This window comes from Pinus tabuliformis, chromosome 8 (assembly GCF_031772625.1).
Source record: "Pinus tabuliformis cultivar Carrire ecotype Pingquan chromosome 8, CPIR1, whole genome shotgun sequence".
Classification (NCBI taxonomy): domain Eukaryota; kingdom Viridiplantae; phylum Streptophyta; class Pinopsida; order Pinales; family Pinaceae; genus Pinus; species Pinus tabuliformis.
In genome coordinates, this window is record NC_142294.1 from 49710256 (window position 1) to 49716255 (window position 6000).

Sequence of the window (6000 nt, forward strand, 5' to 3'; positions counted from 1 at the left end):
ACCTAATCACATCCTGCTGTGTGTCCCCTCCATGGCGTCACCCCACGTCACCCGACTGTTGCCCCCGCGCCAACTATAAAAACCTTCCCGCCTCCATTTTTAAACATGTTTCCACTGTTGCATCGCTCTCTCGCCAATCACCCGTCTAGAACGTCGTTCAAGATTTACCGACTGAGTACCTTTGTCCGACGTCGTTTTCTACTCACTTCAAAACAACAAGGAATCCCAATCTCTGTTGTACACTTGTTAATTCATTAAAGGGATTTGTAAGATGAAGAAAGTCGCCCCCTAGACCCCAAAGGCCCGAGAGGCCAAGACCTCGTCCAGCGTGGAACCTCCCATAGATACATAAGCTTAAATAGCTGACCCAACTTGTGCCTATTACCTTAATGACCTCTAATTTGACCTATACGACAACCATGTCAGGGGGGAGGACCCATTCCGGGTGGTTGTCTTTGGTCTATATTACTAAATCGCACCCATTGTGCACCATTTTCTAGAATTTGTTTCTTGGTTAGCTGCAGCGTACATTGACGAAAAACACTATTTTGTTTCCTCCTCTGGAGTAAAAATCCTCGAAGTAGCCCCAGAGTTAATCCAAAGAGCCATGGTTTACCCCAGTTCTCTAGAACCCCTGCAGTTGACTGATGTCACCCTAGTGTATCACTACTCAACCCTCCTAGTTGATGAACAATAGTCTTTCCTGCAGATGGTCTTGGCCCCTGGCCTACAAGCCCTGCCTATAGCTGACAACTTCCCTATCACCATCTTTGCTGAACCTATCCAACCCATCCTGTCTCTAATTTCCCATCTGCTGGGGGATGATGATGCCAGCATAGCCAACAAAGCCACCTTGGGGTTTTTAAGGCAAATGATGCAGCCTAGCCACTTATTTGATATTCCAGCGTGACCATAAGGTTTTAGCTACACCATTTATCCCCTACATCTTATTTTAGGTACTATTCTCTGTTGTTCTACTTGTTTGTTTATACCCATGTAGATGAGTTTGAGCGCATGGGTCTCAGCTTGGTGGATGGAAACAAGCAGAGGAAGTTTGTTTTTGACTGGGACATTGTTGTTAGAAAGAACCCAGATGTTGATGGTTACTCCCAATTCATACCCACCTATATGGCCATCTCATACAATATTATTCATGGTTTTTCTCCCCCAAAGTTCTCCCCTAGCAAAGAGAGATTATCTAGCTCACCAAAGATACCAGAGTAGGGGACTGGTACCTTTTTGAGGATCATACTGAGATCAGGGTTTATGGTTGTGAGCTTTCCCCTTACCATCTACTCGTGTTCATGCCTATGAGGATTTTTGCCTAGGAAATTATTAGCCAGAGTGTCAACGTGGAGCAGCTCCACTTTGTCCCTGCAAAGAATGGACATATGTTCAAATTTGGAAAAATTGTGGGGCCTTTTGTTGTCAGCCCCAGGCAGAACTTCAAGGTAGCTGAATCAATACTGAAGAAAATGAATTTCGAGCTAGGAGATGTCTGGCACTATGATCCTCATGGTGTCATTGTTCAAAGGAGGGAGAAGATCAAAGCTTCGACCTATGAACATGAGTATAGGTCTGAAATTGAATGGAAAGCTAACCTTGATTCATGGCCTATGGATACATAAATGGAGACCCAACCTCCAAGAGTCAAGGAAAAAGCCCAAAAGAGGGTCGTGGACCAGGGTGAAGATATAGAGATGGAGGATGTACATGCAATGAAGAAGGCAAAGATTCAAGAGATAGAAGAAGAGGAATTTGAAACTAGGCTAGTGGAGACACGGCCAGATCAACCAGGTTTCCATGTGACCTTGGAGGAACTGTTATCACCCCAAGAAACTCTCCTAGGTTGTATCTCGGAGATGCTCGGGAACATTACAAACTCAATAAAAAATGTTGGAAATAAATGGATGAATGGAAGGAATGATGCATATTCAAACCAGATAACCACTTCTACTATGCTTAACTCCAGACATGGGTGGACACCCCCAGACTACAAGGCTTTAGACCACCAATTACTCACAGTTTGAGAAATAAGTGAACATGGAGAATACTGACCACACCAGCAGATGCACAAGACCATGTGATGGCCGGCTGCAACCAGTTAAAAGCTCTGTAAATCTATTTCTTAATGCACAGACAGGATGACAGCTCTCTGGCATTAAAACAACAGAAACATGCATACACATTCAATAATACATACTAGATTTTAACACAGAGGTGGGATGACAGCCCCTCTAGTGCTAAACATCAAGAGCACATGAAAAATGCATAACAGGCACAACCTGGAACAAACAAGAAGTGGAAAGTGAGCAATTAACAACAAAAGAAGCTTGCATTAGTTGAAAATGAAAACCAGACGCCGCATGTATCACAGTAGTTACAGTCTCCAAAAGTTGAACCTTACATCAAAACAATATCCATCAACCCTATTACATTCTGTCTTCTGGATATATATAGAGGTTGATTACACAAATATCTGCTATCTTATGTGTGGAGGGGTCATAATGGACCACCAACCATATTAACTATCTAAAATGGAGTCTCTGCTACATTATGCTTGCTTTAATGAACAAAATTTGACATTCTTGGTACTTGGGTGTACTCCTCGAACAGGTGGAATGTTGCATGAATAAATTCCCATAACTGTTGAAGGCGTTTAACTGCTCGAGGCTGTACTTTGCTTCTTCGGCCATGCTGCTTGTTGAATGCGGTTGTTGAAATATTAAATGTGCAGAGTACTTGGTAGCTGATCGCTTCATCCTTCAGGTGAATGATATAGGTCGGAGGCACAAAAACAACATGGAGCATGCATGGGCATGACGAGAAAAAACAACAGCGGTCGGATCCTGCAGATAGACGGTGGAGATTGAATTGGAGGGAGCTATCGGGAAAACGAGCAGAGACAGATGTGGGCCGTCGGATCATGGTTGGGCAGATCCGACGGTGATCAGAGGCGAAAGGTGAGCAAAGATTAACGGGCGGGAGGACAGGTGGACGGCGGTAAGCGGTTTCCCCACACCACTTATCGGAGGTAGGCGGTATCCGTATGTGATCGCGCAGTCCAACAAAATACGACATGTGATAGGTAGGTTCGGCGGGAAAACGCCTTCCCCGTGGACTAACGTTTGTGCAGGTTCGCGGGAATGGAGCAGCGTATGTCGTCGAATCATGAAGTGGAGGATCGGACGGCCCAGGTTTAAAAGTGCATGTTTTGGATTGATGTGACAGGGACATCCACGACGATAACACTTTTTCGTATGCACGCAGCCTAAAAGGATTAAGACCTTAGCGCCGGGGCTATATGACCACAGTCTCATGGGTTATCTTTGCGCCCGGGGTCCGAAGGAAAATGACTTATACGGGGTTTATGAAGGATTATAGAGGAAATAGGAATAACGAGTTAAGGGGTGAATAAGGAGAACGAAAGGGGAGGAGGGAATGGAGGTAGTGGGAGTTATAAGGGTATAAAGCAAATGAAGGGAGAAAGATCAAATAAACTGCCACGAGCTTCTTAGGCATGAAACAACCCTGCCATAGTTGTAATTTGGTTCTCCAAATGCATAAGTTCATAGTAGAGCTAACACTAGCTCCTTCTGGGGATGAGATCCTCCCTGTGAGGTCTCAAGAACCTACAGATCAATGCTTTCCTGATGAAAATTAACAAAATTCCTAGTGTTCCATTGGGCATGGAGTCTACTTTGCTTACACTAAACTGATGAAACCAAAATATTTACAACTTTAAGGCCAAGAGATCTTAGACAACATAAATTTTGAGAAAACGCCCATTAACTGGGCCATCAAAAACTGCTTCTCCTCCCATACTTTTCAGTATGAAGGTGTTGTTCCCTTGAATCTATGAAATAATAAACGGGCCTGTCTAGAAAGCATCAAATTTCCCATGATTGCCTTTTTTTTTCTTTCAATGCATCCCACTTCAGCGCCAAGTCTCCAACCTGAAAATTATCAGTTTTTATCTTCCTGTCAAAAGCTTCCTCGATATTTTTCTGATGTGCTGCAGCCTTTTCAATCAGCTGTTCTCTAATCTGATATACCTCTGCGAAATCAATGATCCTCTTTGCCATGTCTTCTTCTTCATTCTGCTCTTCTGTTTGAAGGAATTTTTCCACGGGGAAAATTAACTGAATTGGGAATACAGCCTCAGTGCCATATACCAGCTTGAATGGAGAATTCCTTGTGGATCTCTTAATGGTCACTCTGTCAGCCCAAAGTGCATACTTGAGCTTAGAGTCCCAATTCTTTTTGTTGTCCTCTAACAGTTTTTTGATTATCCTTATCAGGCTTTTATTAGAGGATTCTGCTAGACCATTATCTTGAGGATAATATGAGGTGGAATTGATCAGTTTAATACCCATTGAATCACACATTTCCACCAACTCTTTTGCTCTGAAGGCTGCTGCATTGTCTGTGACTAATTTATGTGGACAACCAAATCTGGTAAATATATTCTCTGTCAAAAACTTCATGACCACATTATGATCAGCCTTCCTGGTAGGGATTGCTTCAATCCACTTAGTAAAATAATCAGTGGCTACTAATATCCATCTGTGCTGGCCACTGGAATGTGGATTGATTTCTCTAATAAAATCCAAGCCCCACTACTGAAAAGGTCCTTTTGCATGTATTGGTTTTAAAGGCAGGGACTTCAACTGCTGCTTTCCTTCAAATCTTTGGCACCTGTCACAAGATTTAACAAATGAAAATACATCAGAAAATAAAGTGGGCCAATAATACCCAGCTCTGAGGATTTTATGGGTTGTAGTCTTCCAATAATGGTGCCCTCCACACATACTGGAATGAAACTGCTGAATGACTTTTATTGACTGTTCATTGTCCAGACACCTCAAAAGCACTCCAGATGGATCCCTCCAGTAGAGCAGATTTTTATTAATGCAATATTTTGCTGCCCTAAGCTTGATAGTTCTAGCTTGACTTGTGGTAAGTTCTGAAGGGATTTCTAGTTTCAGCAAGAATTTAACTATTGCAGAATACCAATCACAAGAAGCTAGATTTTCGGCCACCGACTGCTCTCTCTGTGGTTTAGCTGCTTCCTTTTCTCTTGTTTGACCATTTTCTGCAATCGTGCACACAAAATCAATATCCAATGATCTGCAATTTTCTTCAACCAATAACTTGGCAAGACCCTAACCTCTGACAAGTTTGGTGGGCTTCAGCTCTATATTAAATTCTATCATCTTTGCAATCCATTTAGCCCTTCTTCCGTCAACATCAGGTTGTGTTAAGACATCTTTTATTGCAGCAGAGGGTACATATGAAATTATCTTGGAATGCAAAATATAAACTCTGAAAGCTTTCAAATATTTGATAAGAGCATATGCTTGTTTTTCAATAATGTCATACCTCAGTTCAGCATCCCTCAAGTTTTCGCTGAAAAATGCCACCGGATGCTCTAAACCTTCTTCATCTGCTTGCAATAAAACTGCTGCAAGGGTGTCTTCAGAGGCAAATGAAAATATATGAAACTCGCTGTAATCGGGACTTATCAAAGTGGGAGCCTCCATAATAGCTCTTTTAATAGACTAATGATTTTCTTTCTTCATCAGCCCATCTGACCTCTGACCCTTTCTTCAACATAGAGGTAACGTGCTTTACTAATTCTGCAAAATTTGGTATAAACCTCCTCACAAAATTAATCTTGCCCAGAAAGGATTGAATATCCTTCTTTGATCTCGGTACAGACAGGGTCTGTATTGCTTTTACTCTTTCTGGGTCAATTCGGACACCTGCAGCAGAAACAACATGTCCTAACAGCTTGCCTTCTTCTAAAGCAAATTGTGATTTTTTAGGATTGAATGAAATCCCAAACCTTATGCACTTCAGGAAAACTTTCTTCAAATGCTGCAAATGGTCATGATGGTTGCTGGAGTATACTGTTATATCATCTAGGTAGATCAGGACAAATTTATCCTTCTCTCCCACAAATGCTATATCCATAGCTCTTTGAAAGGTTGCTCCAGC